Source organism: Chiloscyllium punctatum, chromosome 12 (genome assembly GCF_047496795.1).
Source record: "Chiloscyllium punctatum isolate Juve2018m chromosome 12, sChiPun1.3, whole genome shotgun sequence".
In the NCBI taxonomy this organism is placed as follows: domain Eukaryota; kingdom Metazoa; phylum Chordata; class Chondrichthyes; order Orectolobiformes; family Hemiscylliidae; genus Chiloscyllium; species Chiloscyllium punctatum.
The window spans coordinates 60,182,257-60,205,919 of NC_092750.1; the positions used below are offsets into that span (position 1 = coordinate 60,182,257).

Below are 23,663 nucleotides of genomic sequence, written 5' to 3' on the forward strand. Positions count from 1 at the left end.
CACTGTGTCCTGCTACCCTGATGCACATTGTATGGTATGATCTGCTTGTACAGCGCGCACAAAAAACCTTTTTACTATATCTCAGTACATGTGACAAGAATAACTCAAGCTTGTGCCTTATAAATGATGGATAAGTATCAGAGAGGCAGAAGACAGTTAAGTACCTTGGTATTCCTAACCTCTGACACACTCTTCTAGCCAAGGACAGTTCAAGTACAGATCAGGCTATTGATATTGGAGGATTACATACAAGAACAGCAAAGTGCTCATACCGCTGCAACAGTAGCTGTGCTGTTACAAAGAATAGGAGTGACACAAGTGATTAAGAAATTGAGGAGGCCATACATATGAGGAAAGGGTTCAGTGAACTCTCTCTCTCTGACTCTCAAAAAAAGAACAGTATTGTGGCGATAATGATTCACTGGGAGAGTAATCAATGCGTTATGTGCATTGCTGTGTCCAGATTTCATCCTCTCCAGAGGAATCTTCAGTGACTCTCATTTTATTATAACTGTGGTAACTAATTTTAGTTAGAAGTTAACTCTTTTTTTCAGACACCAGTCATTGAACTCAGACCTTGGGAAAGGCTATGCTTGAGCTAGGTGACTGAAATATTCTTCATTATTAATACTAAATTAATCCTGCCATTAGCATAATAGGGAATGTTAACTTCAGATCAGGAAATCAAGGTATGAAAGAGTTTTCAAGTCACAAAGAGAAATGATAAAGACATTGAGTCATTCGTGGAAGTGGTGTAAAGGCCTCCAGGCAGTAACTCCATGGTAGGATGGTGCATAAAGGGAGAACAGGAGCTCGGTAAAGGAGCAATGATATAAGGAATTATAATCTGCATGGAAAGAAAAACATTGGATGAGCAAAGGTAACCTAGATGAGGAATTCATACAATATTTTCAGTGTTGCTGCTTAGAACTGTGCATTCTAGAGCCAACCAGACAGCATGGTATATATTTGACCTGATCTTGTGTATTGAGATAAGATTAATTATCAACTTGTGTTTCTAGGTAGCAAGACCCATAATATAATTGAATTTTGCACTCCATTTGAGGGAACAAACAGTGAGATGATGACTAATATTGTAATGTTAATGAAGGGCAGTTGTGAGGCTATGAAAGCAGAATAGTTAAAGTGAGCTGGCAAGTTGGGTTGCGGGATAGGTCAACTGAGATGCAGTGGCGAACATTCCAGAATGTGCAGAGTAGATGCATTCCAAGCAAAACGAAAAGTTCCCAGGGGACGTTCCAACATTCATGGTCAGGTAAAATGCTGAAGAGAGTACCGGACCTTAAAGAAAAATACATATGATTATGCAAAGATGAGCGGCAGGTTTAAATTGGACAGAATATTGAAAGAAGACCTAAGAAAAAAAAATCAGGAGGGAAAAATTGGAGAAAAAGAGCAAGCTAGTCAGAAATATGAACAGATAAAAATTTTTGCCATAAATACTTCAAGGAGAAATAAGCAAGCAATGTGAGTGTGATCCTGCGGAAAGTATGACTGTCCAGTTTATAATATGAAATAAGAAGACGATAGATAAATTGAAAATATATCTTGCAATCATACGATAGAGGAAATAGATGTAAATCAAGATATGGAATGAAAGGAGGATCTTGGAGAAAATTGCTGTCATCAGGAAAGTGGTATTGCGTAAATTGTTGCAACTGTAGGTTTACGATTCCTAGGTCTTGATGGACGTAATGCTCAGGATTAGCAGGTACATCTCTTTCATTCATGATGGGTGGCACGGTGGCTCAGTGGTTAGCACTGCTGCCTCACCGCACCAGGGACCTGGGTTTGATTCTTGTCTCAGGTGACTGTCTATGTGGAGTTTGCACATTCTCCCCGTGTCTGTGTGGGTTTCCTCCCACGATCCAAAGATGTGCAGGTCAGGTGAGTTGGCCAAGCTAAATTGTCCATAGTGTTAGGTGCATTAGTCAAGGGTAAATGTAGGGAAATGAGTCTGGGTAGGTTACTCTTCAGAGGGTCGATGTAGACTTGTTGGGCCAAAGGGCCTGTTTCCACACTGTAGAGAATCTAATCTAATCTTAAAAAATTCTGAGGAAGGGAGACAGAAAGCAAGAAAATACAGTTCAGTAACCTTAACATCTGTCATAGGGAAGGTGTTAGAAGCTCTAATTGAAGACTTTGCAGCAAAACACTTCAAAAAGTTCAAGGTAATCAGGGAGAGTCAACTTGGTTTTATGAACAGGAAATCATGTTAGCCAATTTGTTGCAGTTCCCTGAAGAAACAATATGTGCTGTGGATAAGGAGGAATTGGTCGGTACATTGTATTTCAGTTTCCAATAAGATATTTGATAAGCTGTCATATTAGGTGTCATTGAGAAAAATAAAGCCATTGGGAAAGTGGGAATGATTGGATAATTGACTATTTAAAAGGAAACAGAGAGTTTGGTATAAATGGATTATTTTTTGATCAGTAAGATCATTGTGTGCCACATAGGTAAGTGCTGTTTCCTCAATATTTTCATTTTATACAAATGATTGAGATGAAGAGACCAAGAGTATTTTTGCCAACTTTAATGATAACAAAGTTAGATGGGAAAGCAAGCTATGACGAGAACATTTGGAGGCTACAAAGGGATATAGACATGTTAAATGAGTAGCCAAAGTTAGTTAACAAAATATCATGTGATGATTATATGCCTAAAGTTGTAAAACAGGGTTTTGGAAGTGATGTAGACACAGAGAATTTACAGGTTGATGAAGCTATGATAATGATCAGTTTGAAGGAATTGTTCTAGTCGTGAGAAGCTTTAGACCAATGGTGAGTGTTTGAGTCATGGATCCAGTTATTTATGACAGTGTATGAAATTGATTGGCTAAAATGTTATATAGATTCAGTGAGTGAGGATTGATGTGTAGTCAGAGAGTATGAGCCCATTAGTGAAGACAGCTCGGCATCATGGAATTGTCTGTGACAGATGTCATTGTGTCTGATGCTGCAGAGTATTCAGCAAGACAGTTTGTTTCTGCATTATGTGCCATTTCAAATCACAGGTTGCTTTTATCCTGCCTATCTGGCTAAAAGTTCATGTGACAGATGGTGCCCACACCTCTGATAAAGCACCATCAGCAGCACAAATACTGGCACAGTTCAAAAGTTAGTCTGCCACATGGAAGCGTTGGGAGTAGGGAATCATATAATGTCATGATTTGAGAAGTGGTTTCCAGACATGAAACAACAGGAATAAATGAATATTTTCCAGAGTGGAAGGTGGAGATAAATGGATTCTTGCTCGGTATAGGAATCAAAATTTATCAGGGCTGGATGGAAGTGTGGAGTTTGGAACACAAACAGATCTGCCACCATCTTATTGAATAGTGTCAGACACCGAAGTCACACGAAACAAGGCTGTAATCCAGCAGGTTTATTTGAAATCGCAAGTTTTCAGAGTGCTGCTCCTTTATTAGGAAAGCTTATGATTTCAAATAAATCTGTTGGACTATAACCCTGTTCATGTGGCTTCTGACAATGTCCACCCAGTCCAACACCTCCACGTCGTGGTGACATGTACATGAAGGAACTGCTAATGCTCTTCATTCTTATCTTGACTAGTGGGGTACTGCAGGGATCAGTAGTTTGTGTCCCAGGTATTTACAGTGTATGTCAACAATTCAGATAAGGGAATCAAATGTGATATTTCCAAATTTGCAGATAACACACATGAGAATGTAAAGAGGCTGAAACAATTTGAGAAAGTGGATGAATATGTAGCAGATGCAGTATAACATGAATACGTCTGATGTTATCCACTTTGGTAAGAAAGATAGTCTGGCAGAGTGTTATTTCGATGGTGGTAAGTTGGGCAGTGTTGATGGGCAAAGGCACTTTGGATGTCTTTTGTACCTTGGTCACTGTAAGCAAGCATGTATCTGCAGGAAGCAGTTCAGAAAGCAAATACTTCGCTTCATCATGCCTTTACTGCAAAGAGTCTGCTCATCATAGAGTTGCTCTTCCACAAGCCACCAAAAATGTGTAAAATCCCAATTAATCCACCAAGATAATCAATTAGACAGCCTGAGAAGTGTCATCAATTATATTCAGAAAATATGATTTGGAGATACCGGTGTTGGACTGGGATGTACCAAGTTAAAAATCACAGAACACCAGGTTAAAGTCCAACAGGTTTAATTGGAAGCACACTAGCTTTCAGAGTGACGCTCCTTCATCAGGCGATTGCAGAGGGCTCGATCGTAACACAGAATTTATAGCAAAAATTTACAGTGTGATGTAACTGAAATTAAACATTGAAAAATTGATTGTCTGTTAAGCCTTTCATCTGATAGTTTCACTTCTTTCATGTGTAAATCGCAAAACCTTTTTAAAAAAAAATTGCATTCTCAGGTTAGCTGTTAACAGTGGTGATAGCTAGACAATATGTTGAAGGTGTTGGCCCCCTGTGTTCTCTGTCTATGACCTGATGCTTAGATTGATTCTAATCTTAAAAAGTGAGATAACGGAGTTTTACATAAACTCATGCAGTTTTTTGAGCTCAGAGTTCTACATGAATGCATGCAGTTTTTGAGCAAAGTACAATGTAACCCTGAAAGTACAAATTCACCCCACAAAATATATGTGTGCATGTGGGTCTTTGTCTGTCTGTCTGTCTGTGTGTGTCTGTCTGTCTGAGTTGGGGGTTGTGAGTGTGAGAAAGTGTATGTGTGTGTGTGTGTAGTGAGTGCAGAGTGTCTTAAGTCTGTGAGGGGGTGCATGTGAGAGTGTGGGAGTGGGGGTGTGTGTGTGTGTATATAGTGCAATGGTGATCACCTGTAATGTGACATGAACCCACGGTCCCAGTTGAGGCCCTCCCTATGGGTACCGAACTTAGCTATCAGCCTCTGCTCGGCCACTTTTCTCTGCTGCCTGTCCCGAAGTCCACCTTGGAGGATGGTCACCCGAAGGTCCAAGGCTGAATGTCCTGGACCACTGAAGTGTTCCCCAACTGGGAGGGAACCCTCCTGTCTGTTGATTGTTGTGTGGTGCCCATTTATCCGTTGTCGTAGCCTTTGCTCGGTTTCCCTCTGGGCATCCTTGCCTGCAACGTATAAGATAGACAATGTTGGCTCAGAAAATAAATCTGCTATAATGCAAGCAAATGGCAGAGGAAAGAATTGATTACTAATGCGACAAAAGTTCAAAAAACATTCTCACTCATTTACAAATAAAACAGACAAAAAAGACAGGTTGACACAGATATTATGGGTGGGAAAATATCGACAGTGGTAAGCAAAATTCTGAAGATCAAAAGTCCAGATCACAAGGGTGGGTTTAATTGTGTCTCTCAATTCCTTTTGATTTCAGCAATGATGACCCACTGTTGTTTATAAAGCGTTGGTAATTCTTCACTTCGATAGCTGATCCAGTGAACCCAGGTCTTTTCATCATTATACTGGCCGGAGCATGATGCATGCTGTATGGCTCAGCAATAAGCTTTACAGTATCAAATACCTTGCATATTGATGGATGGGTGGAGTGCCCATTATGTTCTTGGCTCTGCTTAGTTCCGGCAGCAGTGGCAAAGATTAAGATGATAAGTTAGAAGGCCAATAGGCAACTTAATGGCCTCTTCCCATCACCGTTGGCATTCTACCAACAATCGGAAGTGTGGCCTCTACTGGTTGGGAAACAAATGACGCTGAAGAGGTGCTGGCCCTGCAATTGACCAAAAACTCTTGAAGGCATGATCTCTATCCTTACAGGATTAGAAACCCCAATAGCAGGTAATAAACTCCCTGATTGGAATAGAATTCCATCAGGGGTCCTGTAAATGATTAAGGTTCCTGAATTTCTGGCTCAGCATCATTGCCACTGCTGCCAACATTGAATTCAGCTCGGTAAGTCGCTGGGTACAAATGTGTTGCAACAAAGTCCTGAGGGCAGGGCAGTTCATTTGCCACCTTCTTGGAGGGCTCCGCTCTGGGATTATAGATGAGGCCTTTGATTTGCAAGAGAGTGATTTATCATGTAGCACATCAAGGTATTTGAACTATGTCTGCTGTAAAGGAGTTTGGCGTAGTCCATTTCCAACAGCACAGGATTTCATGTAGAGCTCAGAACCCATTCTTTTCACCATGGAATGGGGGGGCTAGGTTCCCAATGTGATTTACAACCCGCCCGTGACACAGTGTCTGGTGGTTGACCTCTGAGTTTCCTTCACAACACAGCTGGAAGCTACTCGTCGTCGAAATGTTGCTGAAGAAGCTGTCACTGAGGTAGAAACTTCCCAATGTGTCAGGTCAGACGGTTGTCACATTGTTACAGACACCAGAGTTGAAGGGGTTTGCAGACTCCACTGCTGCTCTGTATTCGGTCAGTCAATGGATTACCAGTATTGCTGAGATACCAGCTGAGAGAGTGGCAGTGCATGCATCTGCTGCCACTCTTCCAGTGTGACAATATTGATGTTTGAATCCTAGTACCACCTCTTTGCAAGATCCTCCTCTTTGCAACATGTCCTCTCGGCCAAGTGGCAGGGGTCACACCCTGACATGAGCAAGCTTTTGGAGGTAATAGCAGACATCCGATTTGTTTGGTATGATGGAGCAGGCATTAATGTGCACTTCCAAGAGGCCCAGGCCATAGCAACTCCTATTAATCTCAGGCATCACTTCAATGTGTTCCTCTATTACTCGTTGAATGTTTCAGTTTTTTATCACTCACGGCTGTAAAACAAAAAAAAAACTGCTCACCAACTTCACCCCCTATAACTGAGATGCTTAAAATGCAAGATATCAATCTTGCCAGTGAGATTTTCTGCTCCATGTATAAGCCTCCTGAACACAAAAGCTCTCTTTATCCTAAGGGTGAATGCCAAAGCAGAATATCTTCAGAGCTGACAGCAGTGCTCTGTGAACCTTTGCTGAGTATATCAAGTAGCCCACGCCCCCTTAACCTGCCATGTGGGCTCCAACTCCCAGTTGTTTATTACAGAGAATGCTTTTATCCCTGTTCTTCTGGGAGCTCGATATTTCTGTAAATAGATTTCAAAATTACCTTTGTCATCAACCATTCTTTGGAAGGTTGTCAGGATTTTATTAAATTAATTCTCAGGATGGGAGTGTTACTGCCAATGGCCAGCAATTATTCCCTATCACTAGCTGTCCCTAAGAAGATGATAGTGAGCCATTTTCATGAACTGCTGGAGTCCATGTAGGGAAGGTGCTCCCACAGTACGGTCAGGTCTGCTGTTGCTGGATTTTTGACCCAGCGACAGTGAAAGATAGCAATAAATTTCCAAGTCAGGCTGCTGTTTCATTTGGAAGGAAGTTTGGAGGTGATAGTGCTCCTATACAATTGCTTCCATTGTCTTTCTGGGTGATGAATGTTGCAATGTTGGGTATTGCTTTTACAGTATCAGAGGGAATGGCAGAAATCTGTTTCTTTTACAAACTACAGTCTTCTGCCCTCTCAGGAATGGAGTGACGCTTGCAAGGACACAATGGTCTTGGAGGTATTAAGAGTCAACTTACTCATGCAGACTACTGGCATGTTGTCTATACAAGGTGGGTTTGGCATTTTCACGTCCCTGAAGGATATTTGTGAGCCAGCTTTTATTTATGGGGGATATTTATCAGCGTTTATGGCTCCGTTTCCAAAATTTCCATTGGCAAGATTTGAAGTCATGACCCAAACATTGTACAAAGCACAGTATTGCACCAAACCAGGCTTTCCATATTGCCCAATGCCAAGTACATCACACTCCTTCTTGCTAAGCAATAACTTAATCAACATACCCTGGTGCATGCAAAAACTGACTGAAGAGGGCAAACTTTACTTTGGTTACTGAAAACAACCTGGGCTGACACAGAATGGTCCAAGACATCAAAATGATTTGTGCATTTACATGATTTGCGCATTCAACAGAAGGGAGCTTGTGCAATATCACAAAGCCAATCCTTCACTGCTCGGACATTTATTACTGCTTTGAATAGCTGTCTGATTCATGCAAAGAACAATTGTTTGATAACTGCAAAGAGATATGCAAAATAACACATTTGGTTTCCATGAACGATACAATATTAAACTTCAGAAACCGCCATTGATCATTCTGCACACAATCAGAGTGCTGTCTACAATGAGAATACTGACATTACCCATAATGTTATCTATACAGCTAGGCCTTCGCAGTATGTCAAACAAATGTCTTACTGCTGCTGACAGCACATCCAATGATTCACAAGGAGGTTTGACCACATTTGTTGTGATGAAGTCTGAATTGATAAAGGAAATGCTAATTGGCTTATAATAAGACCAGCAATGATCAGTTTTATTGTATTGCTGGTTTTTCATTCAGATTTGGAGAACTGGAGATCTTACTCCTTTAATCTGGAAGGCAGGAGGGAGAAACCTGGAAGCCTCGACTCTGTTATTTTAATATCATTTGTGGGCCAGTCACATTAATCTATAAGCAGATACCGACTGTAATCGATCTACAGTTACCGACTGTAATCTATCCGCAGTTACCGACTGTAATCTATCTGCAGAGGCTGAGTGAACATACGGATAAGAACCAGCTGATTAAGGATGGATGGGTGAATTTGTAAATGTTAGGTCGTGGCAAAAAATGGAGGAATCCACCATTTTAACCTGGATTCGACTGTGTGAGCTGCTCCCCTGACACTGACCACCCTCATGTGGACGTAGGAGCAACACACTGACAAACAGAAAGAGTGGGGCTGTCTGCAACAGGAATGATACAATGTCTTTTTGTCGAGGTTCAGGCCATTCCCTGGGACGCACACTGAAACAAACATCGACTGTGTCTGCAGGATCATCAATTTGGTGAAAGACACTCTTTTGTCTGGCCAAAACTTGCTGGTCTTCCAGAACAAAGAGTTGATCTTGACTGAGTGTTGCAGACTGGCACATTCCAAGGTTCAGGACTATGTGCTGAGAGACACACGAAAGCTTGGGGCAGCTATCACAATGGCGCAGTTGGGAAAGTTAAGTGGGGGTCTGTTCAGTTCTCAGGCCCCCCTGGTATGTGAATATAAACTGGTTCAAACACTAGATGCCTTTGGTTTGTTTGGGTAGAGTCAAACTCCAATGTTTGTTTCTTTGATATGTTATTTTATAGAACCAAACTGTGTCATGGAGTCAGAGATGTACAGCACGGAAACAGTCCCTTCGGTCCAACTTGTCCATGCCGACCAGATATCCCAATCCATCTAGCCCCAACTGCCAGCACCCGAACCATATCCTTCCAAACCCTTCCTATTCATGTGCCCATCCGTATGTGTCAGTGACTATGTATATGAAAGTATGTTTTATGAATAAAGTACATTTTGAAATAATATAAGAAAAGGACCTTTCAGTGTCTCCGGTGGTGCAGAGGTGGAAGGTGTGCATGCCTGTTGCTTCAAGTGCTGGTCTCATCCCACATGTAGTGGAGGACGTTGGTGGAGGTCACTTCTCAGGCTCCTCTGAATGTGGGCCAGTCTCAATCACAAAGCCCTGGGACAGAGTCTGTCGCTGTAATGTTGCAGGTATAGCTGCCTGCACGGGAGTCCCCAAGGGCATCAGCACATTGGAGATAAGAATCATGAGCATTGCAAGTACAATGCAGCAGGCTACCAATGCATCTGAGTCGCAGACAGAGCACCCAGAAGTGATAGGCAAGAGTGCAAGGCTCCATGCTATTGAACGTGCTTAATAGATTACGTGAGTAAAACACTAATTCTTTTCACTTGGAGTAATTATAATCAGTCAGACATGCGTGTCATTAAAACTGGATATCAAAATTAAGGGAGAGGTGGTGGGGACAGGGTGTCTGCACTTGGTACAGTTCTGTGCTATCTGTTGGGGCAATTCATCATGATGGTGACCCCAAATATAATGCTTTTTCGTTGGGAATGCGATGATTTAAATGTGTGCGCATGCTGGATAATTACCTTTTCTGCGGGGCATGTTGCAAAGCCATCTCGCCCAGAGCTGATCAATTACAACATTGAATATGAGCTGCATTTTGAAACTCCTAAGGATCTAGTACTGAGACAAAACAGCAAATGCAGAGGATCTCATTTGAGCTGGTACTGCAAGCATCCATACTATAATAAGAAAATCACAGTTGAGCTGAGTCGGTAATGGAGCCGGAATGCCAGCGATGCTCACCTATTAGATCATCTGTAGAGAGCCATGAGTCTGGATTGCGCCCTCATCGTGGTCAAAGACAGTGCTGCAATGAAATGTTTCAGGCTTCTCCTCAGAGTTTTGATATTGACCCAGTCCTGGGAGAAACTCACTTCGGATCACTGCACACAAACGACTAAGTAAAAATGCTGCCTTCTCTTTCAAAAGTGAATGCATATCATAGAGAAAATCCTGAGCCTTCAACTCATCAAAAACTTGCAGTATCCAGTCCTGAATATTCCAGCAACAGATACATTTCCCAGTTACCTACAACTCACCAGAGTCTGCCCCCTGGTGGCAAACAAGGTTTTTTTTTTCATCCTGTCATATAAATAAGGAGTGAAATATTGCTTTATCCATGTCGTCTTTGTGGTCTGCTGATCACCATGAGGCCTGGAAAGCCTACCGTTACCTTCCTCCGATGCCTGGGCACCAGGCTCCTGGCAGTGGTCATTCATCTTCCTCCACCACCACCTCCTCTTCAATCTCATTGTCATCCACCTCCAGTGGTGAAGTGGTGTTGCAGCTCAAATCCTCTTTGGACAAACTGTACAGTCTACAGCAATTAGCCATAATATGGAACACCCTGGCTGACTCCTATTAGAGTGCACCACCTGAACGGTCTAGACATTAAAAGCACATCTTTGATAAATTGGTGGTTTGTTGAATGCTGCTTTGTGTCAGGTGACAGCTCTGGCCGTAATGCCCCTCTGTATCTGTGTCGCAATACCGGACTGAGTCATAGAGTCCTACAGCATTGAAACAGCCCATTCAGTCCAGCCAAGTCCATGCTGACCATAATCCCAAACTAAACTAGTCCCACCTTCCTGGACTTGGCCCATATCCCTCCAAACATTTCTTATTCATTTACTTATCCAAATATCTTTTAATCATTGTAATTGTTTCTGTATCCTCTACTTCCTCTGGATGTTCATTCCACACACAAACTGCTCTCTAGTGTAAAGTAAAAATGTCCCCTTGTCTTTTTTGAATCTTTGTCCTCTTAGCCTTAAAAATTTGAGAGAGGTGAAAGATTTAAAAAAAAACATGGGGGCATTTAGTCTTGAAATACCCCATCCTAGGAAAAATACACCTGCCGTTCACCTTATCTGTATCCCTCATGGCTGTATAAACTTCTTTAAGGTCATCTCTCAACTTCCTATGCTTCAGTTAAAACAGTCCCAGACAATCCAGTCTCTCCTTATAACTCATATCCTCCATTCTCGGCATAATCCTGGTAAATCTGTTCTGAACCCTCTCCATTTTATCCTTCCTATAATGGGAAGACCAGAACTGGAAACCGTGTTCCAGAAGAGGTCACCAGCCACTATCTCCTCATGGAGTTGTCCTTATCTCCCAGCATGCGCGCACACACTGTCTGAACGTTGGCCTGAGGAGATGAAGGAATCATGGCAACTGCTCAGCAACTGAGAACAGCCGTTCCCATAGTCAGAAACCAGATGAGCGTTAAGTCAGTGGAGTACTTTTCTGATCAAGAATCTGACTGGCCGGTCTGACATCACATCGATGCCTAAGTGGGTGCAATCAACAACCCCGTATATCCTGAGGGAATCCTTTCAAGCAGTAAATCCCAATAAACTCTATGTATGCTGGTAGTGGCCCATCTGTGTCAAAGTGCCCACTCTGCCCTTTGCAATAAGCAGCCCATGATCTGCCTGACAGTTTGATCAGCTCCTGGCTGTGAGATCCCACTCACATTCACATCTGCCCCCTGAAATGAAAAATGTCAGCTCCATGAGTGAGCTTGAAGGCTGCAAGTTGGACAGTGGCCTAAGGCATCAAGACGTGTGGTCCAGAGCGTAAACGTTTCAGACCATCATCTTGGATGAATATAATCTCCTCCAGCAGATAGTTGCCTGAGAGTTATCTGTCTTGGGTAACACCTCCTTCCTCTTGGCTGTGCTCCTCTGCTGACCGCCTCCTCACCTGGAAGATGCATCTGCTAAAGTTCCTCTTCATAATTCTATCTGATGTCAACTACCAGTATTATTCCTTAAGCTGGTGGACGTTCATTCATCAGTGCATCCTTTGCCAATCTCTGGGGCCTGAATGATTCCAACAGCCTTGCATGCCTCAAGGGCATTCCACACCCCCCACCCACTGATCAGAAGCTTTTCATTGCCGGCAATGACAACTCAGGATGCACTGGTACACTCTAGCAATGTGATTTCTCAATGTATGCCTGCAGCCACTCTTAGCGCTTCCAAGGTTTGGAAATCCAGTTCAGAGATGCCAACCTATCATATTGAAAGCAGTGTTGCTGGCTCTATTCAGTTGAAACCAGATGTTGACGTCAGATTTTCTCAACAACCGAATTTCCAAACACCAAGAGTTTAGCAACACGGAGAAACTATGTACCAACTCTAAGACTCCAGAGTAAAGCTGGAAAGTTTACATCTTTGAGAAACAGGTTGGCTCAGGAGATAATGTAATGCAAAGCTTACTGTAGCCTACAGGTCAAGCAGGCAGATATGAGCTGCAATAATTACCAAGTCCTAGCAGTTTTGTTTGTCAGATTGTCACGACAAGTTTACAGAAAGCCCAAAGCGAAGAATATTGCAACTCTAATTAATTGGACAAGGGCCATCTCTGAATACAGCGAGCGTTGCTAGATTTGCTTTGTATTTTTGGCTTCACTAAATTTCACTTTCCCCGCTTCTTTTAGCACCTCTTCTGAAGGTGCAGATATTCCCTGAGGTGCCCTCCCCTGCTACATGTAGCTTGACATACCCACTCGCATAACCATCCTTTTTGCATTTTGTATGGCTACCAAACAACATCAGAGAAAATGAATAAGCTATTTCATCTGGAGAAGGCATACAGAACACTTTATGCTCCTGTTAAAATTTACAGTTAATATATAGGGGGGTGATTGCAGAAAGCATTTTACACAAAGGGAGGTAGAAAACTTGAAATTCTGCCGCTGTAAAGGTTTTGAGGTCAAAACTTGAGCTCATTCAATTTTCTGCTTCCCTTGGCCTGATTGCACGGAGTGTTGTTCATCCATTAATCCGATATTCATTGACCTACACTACAGAAGCAGCGTATCTGTTTTAAAAAGCTTCATCCTTGTTTTCAAATCCCTCTGTGGCTTGCCTCTATTTCTGTGATCTCCTACAGCTTGCTGAGATCTCTGCTCTGCACTAATATATAGTTGTTCGACATTCTTGATTGTACAGCTCCATTTTTGGTACTTGTGTTTTCAGCTGTCAATTCCCAAACATCTGCAATCCCTTCCTATACGGCTCTGTTGTCTACCCTTCTTATCTTTTTTAAGACATTGCTTAAAGCTTACCCCTTCAAGAAAGCTTTTGGTTCTCCAGTCTACATTAGTCTATGTGATGTTATGCCGATTCTTGTTTGATAGTGCTTGTGCGGAAACTTGAAGCATTTTATTATGTTAAAGACAACATAAAAATGCAATGTCTGAGATTAGGTGAATTGAATACTTCAAAACTAAATTTGGATAGATTTTTGTTAAGTACAGTGAGGGATAAGGAACCAAGGTGAGTAACTGAAGAAAATCAACCTGTTTGTTGGAATATGTTTGACAGGCTAAATAGTTGACTACTTTCACTATGTTCTTAGAACAAAACATCTTCTCCCATTGACCTGTAGTAGTCATGAATGTATGACTAGTTTTTTCCTTTTTGACCTGTAAAAGATCTGTTGGAGCAAGAGGTAAAGTTTAATGTTTTAGCACCTCTTGGAATGATGGATGTAAGATGATTGCCTTGAGTATGGAGAATTCCCAACGCCCCTCCCCCAAGTCCCTCCTCCCTACCTTTTATCTTAGCTCCAATCACAAGGGATGAATGCAGATTTCTCCAGCTTCCTCATTTCCCCTCCCCCCCACCTTATCTCAGTCCCAACCCTCGGACTCAGCACCGCCTTCTTGACCTCTCCGCCCCCACCCCCTCTCCGGCCTATCACCCTCACCATAACCTCCTTCCACCTATCGCATTCCCAACGCCCCTCCCCCAAGTCCCTCCTCCCTACCTTTTATCTTAGCCTGCTTGGCACACCTTCCTCATTCCTGAGGAAGGGCTTATGCCCGAAATGTCGATTCTCCTGCTCCTTGGATGCTGCCTGACCTGCTGTGCTTTTCCAGCAACACATTTTTCAGATATGGAGAATAGGCCCAGTTGAATTTTTTGATTTGAAAGTGTGGGTAGGGGCATTGTGATATTTTTAAAAAATGTGGCTTAAAAAGTCAGTCAAGAAATCCAGGGAACTATTTCTCTCTTTAGGCCAGCTTATTCTGTACATTTTCAAATGATGAAGGCAAACATCTTTCCCTTAACTTTTTTTTTAGGAGAAGGAAAGAAACAGTTTAACTCAAATTAAGTGCATTATTTTCATTTAATTGCTGCCAGGATGCTTAAATGTAAAGTGTGAAGTGAAATCTGTCACCCTGATTTGTGGTCCAATACTTTTTTTTGCATCTTTCTTTTAATCATTTCTGACATTGAGTGAAAACACTGGGGCACATGCTCTCTTTTTAATTGAGGACTTTAATGTCTCAACTCCCTTTGAAAGAAGGTCTCATCATCCCCAAGTATAAACATTTATCGTAGAGCTGTACAGCACAGAAACAGACCCTTCAGTCCAAACAGTCACTAAAGGGCTTGATGAGACCTAATTTTGATGGAGAAGGTGATCTGAGATAACATGCATATTTAAAATTCCATAAGGGTTGGTTGACTCAGCTCCAATGATTTTTCAGTTGTTCATCCACTATCTTCACCAGCTTTGCTTTATTCTTTTATGCAAGTGAGTGTAACTGGTAAGACCAGTATTTATTGTACATCCCTAAATGCTTTTGAACTGATGTGGCTTGCTAGACCATCTCGGATAACAGTTAAGGATCAACCATCTTGGTTTGGGCCAAGAGTCACATGTAGGCCAGGCTGAACAAGGTCGGGAAATTTCCTTCCCTAAAGAATATTAGCAAGCCAATTGAGTTTTTGATGATGATTTCATGGTCAACTGCGAATGAATTATGGACTTGGACAGCATGGAAACTGACCCTTTGGTCTGCATATGCATGCTGACCAGATATCCGAAATTAGATTAGATTAGATTAGATCACTTACAGTGTGGAAACAGGCCCTTCGGCCCAACAAGTCCACACCGACCTGCCGAAGCGCAACCCACCCAGACCCATTCCCCTACATTTTACCCCTTCACCTAACACTACAGGCAATTTAGCGTGGCCAATTCACCTAACCTGCACATTTTTGGACTGTGGGAGGAAACCGGAGCACCCGGAGGAAACCCACACAGACACGGGGAGAATGTGCAAACTCCACCCAGTCACCTGAGGTGGGAATTGAACCCGGGTCTCCTTCGCTGTGAGGCAACTGTGCCACCATGCCACCCACAAATTAATCTAATCCCATTTGCCAGCACTTGGCCCATATTCCTCCAAAGTCTTCCTATTCATAAACCCATCTGGATGCCTTTTAAATGTTGGAATTTCAGCCTCCACCACTTCTTCTGGCAGCTCATTCCACCTCCGCCTGAAAAAAGGTGACTGTTAGGTCCCTTTTAAATCTTTTCCTTCACACCTTCAATCTATGCAGTCTAGTTTTGGACTCTCCCACCCTTGGAAAAAGACCTTGGCTATTCAACCTAGCCATGGCCCTCATGGTTTTACAAACCTCTACAAGGTTACCTCTCAACCTCCATGTTTCCAGATTTCATTAATTAAGTTTAAATTCCATCAGCTGCCCTATTGACATTTGACCCTGTGTTACTGGTGCCTGAGTCGGTGCTTCTGAACCATGAGTCCAGCGATATTATCATTATGCCATAGATTCCCCATCTGGAGTACGTTATTCTGCCAAAGCGGTTTTCAGATGGATAGCTGATATATAAATTATTCAAAGACCATGAGCAGAAAAACAAAATGCAGAACCTAATGTTGATTTATAGAAATTAACAGTATGCAGAAATTAATTCTGGTGACAATGCTTTAAAAAAATTTACTTTGAAGAATTTCTGCTGATGTTCAGACACACTGCTCATAAATTGGGACAAATATGCAAAGAACTAAGTCCCACTAGTTGAAACAGAGAAAACTATTGTTAGAATACACAGCATATAGCTTTACAGATATCTGTTAGCCATTTACTTGGGATTGCTCAGTGAGGCAAAAATAGTATTGTGGCTCTAGTATGATGGTCAGAAAATCTCGTTCATATTGACAGAGATGAATTATTCCAACTCTGGCAGTTTTCAAGTAATACTCATATATTTACACCTCCTGAGATTCCTGTGGGATTGATCTGTTACTACAGCTTAAGTATTAATTTACATTATTTGACATGGGTGAGGTAATCTTTTATCGGATAACCAAGTTCCTTTTTTCACTGGAAGAATCTTGCAAGTGGCAGCTTTATCAGAGAATACCTACAGTGTAGAAGCAGGCCCTTCAGTCCATCGAATCCACACCGAACCTTCAAAGAGCCTCCCACCCACACCTAACTCTGCATTTCCAATGGCTAACCCACCCAGCCTGCACATCCCTGAACGCTATGGGCAAGTTAGCATGGCAAATCCACCTAATCTGCACATCATTAGACTGTGGGAAGAAACCAGAGCACCCGGAGGAAACCCATACAGACATGGGGAGAATGTGCAAACTCCAAGCAGACAGTCGCCCAAGGGTGAAGATGAACCCTGGTCCCTGGCGCTGTGAGGTGGCAGGACTAACCACTGAACCAACATGCTGCCCCTTTATGTCTCAAGTTTACTTTCAACCCATGAAATAGAAATTGTTAGAGTGTGTGCACATAGTTTGGAAGAGTGAGCAATGGAACAGCAGCCATCAATATCCAAAGGGGATGAACTTTAAGACTTCACTGAGCTGATGGGCAAAGCATTGCATTTCCTGTGAACACACTGTTGCAAGGCTGATTAAGGGTATAACTAATGTTCTGTTTCAGGGTAGCAGATTTATGGGAATACCTCCACCTACACATTCCCTCCAAGCCCACATCATCCTGTATTATCATTTCTCTCTCGAGTCAAAATCCTGGAATTCCCTTCCTAACAGCCATGCGGGTGTCCTTGAACCACATGGACTGCAGCAGTTCAAGAAGTTGGCAGTTGGTGATGGGAAGTAAATGCTGGCTTAGTTAGTAATGCTCACATCTTCATGAAAGAACAAATAGTAAAGCTTGTGAACCCAATGAGTGATTCTCTGGGATAATAATGTCCTTGAAACCCACCCTTGTTCTAATATATGCTGGCTATAGGGTTAAGTTAAATGACTAATCTAGTCCAGTACAGTGTAATGTTCCTAAGAGATCAGTCTTTTGGATGATGCTGTCTGACCTCTCTCATTCCTGGAGAAGCAGAGGGTGAATTTGAGCAATAATGGAAGGTCCTGTGGAGTCGGGGAGTAACGAGAGAACAGAGAACTGGATACAGAGGCTAATTTTTACAATGGTTGTTATTTCTTAAAAGAAAAACTGTTTTCTCCACAGTTAAATCTCTGAAGTCTTGTTTGTAAGTTCTTTTCTTTTTAATGCATGTTCACAGCGGCCACTGCCATCGAGGGATTCTTGGTGTTGAAATTGCAGTGTGTAATTATTAATATGCCAATGGTAATTCAGTGGTGTGGAATTGCTTTACCTGCTGTTTTAATTGCAGTGTTAATTGGTATTAGACAAACATTTGCACAGCCTAATTTAAAGCCTTTATTTTTAAAAAGTAGTTATGTTGTATCGGCCAAGAACTACCAGTAAGACATTGCTTCAAGGAAATCTTGCTGAAATTAAATTATTAGTCATCCTCCTTCAAAAGGAAGTGAGGCTGTAGCAACGTGTTCAACCAGAACTAGCTTGTCTTTTGATTCTTTTTGCAAAGAAACTTTGAAATGCATCAAGGATAAAGGCGACTGGCGATATCCTCTTGTGGGAACTATAGTGGGATCAGGCGACATAAAATCTTCATACTTTTTCTATGGCAACTGTACCATTCAAGATCGGAGACGGTTACAGAGAGTGGTAAACTCATCCCGGGCAATCACAAAGGCTAACCTCCTCTCCATAGAATCCACCTACCAGGCCCGCTGTCAAGGAAAGGCCACCAGCACTCTCAAAGATTCATCCCACCCTGGCAATGTTTTTCTACAACCTTTACCATCAGGGAGAAGGTATAGAAGCCTGAACACACGCGCCAGCCGGTTTTGAAACAGTTTCTACCCTAGTGTTGTTAGCATTTGTTTTTGCCACTGTTTACCTTTTAGTTACTTATCTATGCTACTTAACTCTGTGATCTGCCTGTATTGCTCGCAAGACAAAGCTTTTCACTATGCCTTGGTATACACGGCAATAAATGCAATTCAATTCAATTCAAGTTTAGCCTATTGGAATGGTGGTTCCTTTTCCAGTTGGTCATGTTAAGAACATGTCAACAGTCCTTAGACTCCCAAGCTATGCCTTAGGCTGTGATCAACCTGCCAATCAGGCTGCCAGAACACAGCTGGTCCATGTGGAAACTTGGCTCATCTGGCATTCAAATATCCCTGAAGAGTTCACCAGTGAATCTGGCCATACTGCTGACTATATTTCATAGATGTCCTTTATAAATGCTACTGTATTAACAAGAAGAAAAACATTTTCAATGTTTGATTAATGACTATGGGCTGAAAATTAGATAGCTCTAGTTTTTGAGCACAAATGCTCCAACTTGCAATGAACTGGCACCTGCTAGCATTGAGGCAGAGAGCATGCAAACATCATGCTGCTACCTGGTTTCAATGAACCCGAAAACACTGCTGCAGGGGTTTGTCAAGGGCCTCTCCTTGACCAACCCCTCTTTAGAGGCTTCATCAATTATTTAACTTCCAGCCTTATACCAGAAGTGTGGATGGTCCCTGACGAATGCACAACGCTTAGCACTAATTGTGGATCTTCAGTTACTCGCACATTCTGTGCCCGTAAGCAAAAAGATCTGAACGCTGTTCATACTCGATTGATAAGTGGCATGCAGCTTTCAAGCCATACAAGTGCTAGGCAGTGATCATCTTCAACAAGAGAGTATCTAAGATCTCCCCCTTGATATTCGACTGTTTTATTACTGTTAAATCCCTCATCATTCATATGCTGGGGAATATTGGACAAGTCAAATAAATGCTGTGCCTCTAAGAGCAGCTCAGACCAGGAGTTACGCATTGAGTAACTCACCACCGATCTCCCCAATGGCTGTCCACAATCTTCAAGGAACAAATCATGAGTGGGAAGGAATAATTTCCATTTACTGGGATAAATGCTGCTCAAACAACACTCAAGAAGCTCACAGCCATTCAAAACAAATCATCCCTCTTAACTGGCATCCCATCTACCACTTTAAACATTCACACCCTTCACACCAATGCTCAGTGACTACAGTGATTACTACGTTCAGGATGCACTGAAGCAGATGGCTAGACTTCCTTTGACAGTTTTTTCTGAACCCATGATGTCTCACAGCTAAAACGACAAAGAAAGCAGATATTTCTCATTATTACCTGTAAATTCTACTCCAGGCCACATACATCCTAACTTGAGCATTTATCAACATTCTTTCATCTTTGCTAGCTCAATATTCTTGGAGTACCTCCCCAGTAGCATTCTGGGTTTACTGAACTATGTATGGACTTCATCAGCATTAAGGATACTTGATTTCCATACTAGTTCAATGGATTGAGGAGGCTGATAAGTCCACTGCACAACCCGCAGTCTCTATAACATGTGGGTAGGTGTGCGAAAAAGGGTTAGATCGATGAGTGTTCAGAGGCTAGTGCACTGTCCTCATGAGAGCCTCCTGCTACAATGGAGTTCAGAACAGAATAGTTGCTTTGAGATTCTTGTGTCAGGGATATAAATAACATGTCCTGCCAACCACAGATAATTTAACTTGAAGAATAAGTGTGTACCTAGTGGTACCCACCCGCAGCAGTGAATGATGGAGATGGTGGCAACTGAACATCTATGCAGAACATACATTAAAGCAGACTGCACAGTCGATAAACGTGACCTATTGTGCATGCTTTAAGCACTGATAAGACACCCTTGGGCTCATGCCATAATTATCCTGTGTGAGCCACACTTGCTAACTCATAGGTGTTGCATCTGCTATTTTGAGATTCTCTTCTTCCCCCCACCCCCCCACCCCCAACAACTATTGAATATTCCAACTGGTACTCTATTAGACTTGTGAAATTTCTTTGTGTGTATTTTCTTTTCCTATCTTTCAAACTTTCTCCTCTCCCTCCTTTCCTTTAGTTTTTAATATCAGCCATTCCTTCCCCACCTCTTCTCCTTCCCACTATGATACAGTTCTGTAGTTGATAGCTGCTCATCTGTTCATTACTCTAGAGGCTATTAGTCATGTTTTACTCTCAAATGTAATGAGTATGGGAAAGTATTATGCACGTAGAGGACCAACAACCTATTGCTGTAATTCAGCCTCATGCCCACATGTAATCAATAGTTGCAAGTAAGTAATAGGGGATAGGAATCTTTGACTTGATTTTTAGATTTGATTTGATTGACTATTGTCGTATGTACCTAGATACAGTGAAAAGTTTTGTTTTGAGGGCAGTGCAGCAGATCACACCTGACAAAGTGCATTAGGATAATAGAACAGAGCGAAGGATACAATGTTATGGATGTAGAGAAGGTGCACAAAGAGCGAGATACATATTATGTTTAAAATTTGAGAGTCCTTTCAGATATCTAATAACAGCGGGGAAGAAGCTATTTTTGAATGTGTTGGTATGTGTGTTTAACTTTTATACCTTCTGCCCGATGTGGAAGTTGGAAAGGATTATAACCAGGATGGGAGGTGTCTTGATGATGCTGACTGCCTTTCTGAGGCAGCAAGAAATGTAGACTGAGTCAATGGATGGACTGAATGGAGTTTCCTTCGCCTCCTGAGGAAGTAGAAGAGTTGTTGTACTTTCTTGACCGTCGCATCAACGAATTGTTGATGATCATCACTCTGAGAAACTTGACACTCTGGACAATTTCCAACTCAGCACCATTGATGTAGACAGTGATGTACCCTCTATCTTGCTTTCTGAAGTCAATGACCAGCTCTTTTGTTTTACTGACGCTGAGGGAGAGAGTGTTAATCTTTAATGTCATGCCACCAAGCACGCTATCTCTTTCCTGTATTCTGTCTCGTCATTTTGGAGATCCAGTCGACGCGTGGTGTCACCAGTGAACTCGTAGATGATGTTAGGACAAAATTTGGCCACGCAGTCATGAGTGAACAGGGAGTACAGTAGGTGGCTGATTATGCATCCTTGTGGAGCACCAGTATTGAGGATCATTGTGGAGGAGCTGCTGCTGCTGTATATTCTCACTGTTTGCGGTATGTGGGTCAGGAGGTTGAGGATCCAGATACAGAGGGCGAAGCAGAGACCGAGATCTTGGAGTTTGGAGTTTATTTTGGTTAGAATTTTGATGTTGAAAGCATATCTGTAGTCAATAAGTAAGAGCTTGATGTAAGCATCCTTCTTATCCAGATGTTCCAAGGATGAGTGTCAGGCCAGAGAGAGATGGTGTTGCAATGGTAGATGAATTGCAAGGGATCATGGGAGGCCGGAATTGATGTAGGCCATGACTAGCTTCTCGAAGCACTTAATAATATTTGTTAACTTCGTGCTGTTTAGGAATGAGGAACTGTAGTCACAAATAAATCTTTGTGATGCATAAACTACTTTCACCATAGCAGAGATGGTTAAGAGGATTTAATAAAGATTAAAATGTGATCCGAGGTTTGATGGATTGAAAGTGCTCCAGTTATTAACTGTTTTGAAAATCTGTGATGAGATGTTCTTAACGTAAGAACTAGGAGCTGGAGGAGATAGCCTCTCGAGTCTGATCGATCATTTAATATGATCGTGGCTGATGTCATCTAGTCTCAACTTCACTTTCCTGCCCACTCCCCATAACCCTTCAAAACATTACTAATTCCAAATCTGCTTATCTGCTCCCTAAATTGACTCAAAGAGCTGGTATCCACTGCACTCTGGGGTGATGAATTCCATGGATTCATGATCCTTTGAGAGAAGTAAATTCTCTTCATTTCTATTTTAAATTTGCTACTCCTTATCCTAAAACTATAATCTCCAGTTCTAGACTGCCCTACACAAGAGGAAACATCCTGCCTGCATGTACTTTGTTATTCCCTTTTGGCATGCTTTATACTTGATTAGATCTCCCCTCATTCTTTTAAACTCCAGAAAGTCCAAGCCTAAACTGTTCAGTCTCTTGGTGAGTTTTGAGAAGATTTGTAGCTCAGGTTGAGGTTTGGATGTAGGTTCATTTCCAGATGTTTTGTTACCTTACTAGGTAACATCTTCAGTGGACCTCATGCGAAGCAATGCTGAAATTTCTGCTTTCTATTTATATGTTTGGGTTTCTTTGGGTTGGTGATGTTATTTCCTGTGGTGAAGTCACTTCCTGTTCCTTTCCTCAGGGGGTGGTAGATGGGGTCTAACTCGATATGTTTGTTGATAGATTTCCGGCTGGAATACCATGCTTTAAGGAATTCTCGTGCATGTCTTTGTTTGGCTTGTCCTAGGATGGATGTATTGTCCCAGTTGAAGTGGTGTCCTTCCTCATCCGTATGTGAGGATACTAGTGAGAGAGGGTCATGTCTTTTTGTGGCTAGTTGATGTTTGTGTATCCTGGTGGCTAGTTTCCTGCCTGTTTGTCCAATGTACTGTTTATTACAGTCCTTGCATGACTGAAAACAGAGGGGTCGAGATGGGATAATCATCTGAAGTTGTTGAATTCAACGTTGAGACCGGTAGGCTGTAACGTGCCTAGTTGGAAGATGAGATGTTGTTCCTTCAGTTTGCATTGAGCTTCAATGGAACATTGCAGCAGGTCAAGGACAGACATGTGGGCATGGGAGCAGGATTGTGTGTTGAAGTGGCAAGCCACGGGAAGGCCAGGGACCTGATTGCTCAGCAAAGCGATCACCCAATCGGCGCTTTGTCTCTCCAATATTCCAGCATCCGCAGTAATTTGCTTTTAATAAAAAAAAAAGTTGCCTTGATGGTAGGAGACAGAGGTTGGTGGTGAATGGTGGTTGTTCAGACTGGAGGCGTGTGACTAGTGGCGTGCCACAAGGATCAGTGTTGGGTACACTGTTGATTGTTATTTATATGAACAATTTGGATGAGAATATAAGAGGCACGGTTGGTGAGTTTGAGAATGACACCAAAATTGGTAGTACTGTGGACAGTGAACTAAGTTGTCGAAGAGTACAATTGGATCTTGATCAACTGAGTCAGTGGGTCGGGGAATGGCACATGGAGTTTAATTTAGATAAATGCAAAGTATTGCATTTTGGTAAGACAAATTCAGGGCAAGCGTGTCGTAAATTACACAGTTCGTGGTGTAGGGCCTTGGGGAGTGTTGTTGAAAAGAGAGACCTGGAGGCACAGGTGTATGGTTCCTTGAA

At 42.2% G+C, this 23,663-nt stretch overlaps 1 protein-coding gene across 4 annotated transcripts in view; it reads left to right on the top strand.

Annotated features, from left to right (window-relative positions):
• The window catches only part of LOC140483870 (metabotropic glutamate receptor 7-like), a 751,467-nt gene that overhangs the window by 497,516 nt on the left and 230,288 nt on the right, over positions 1–23,663 (top strand). The window lies entirely within an intron of this gene.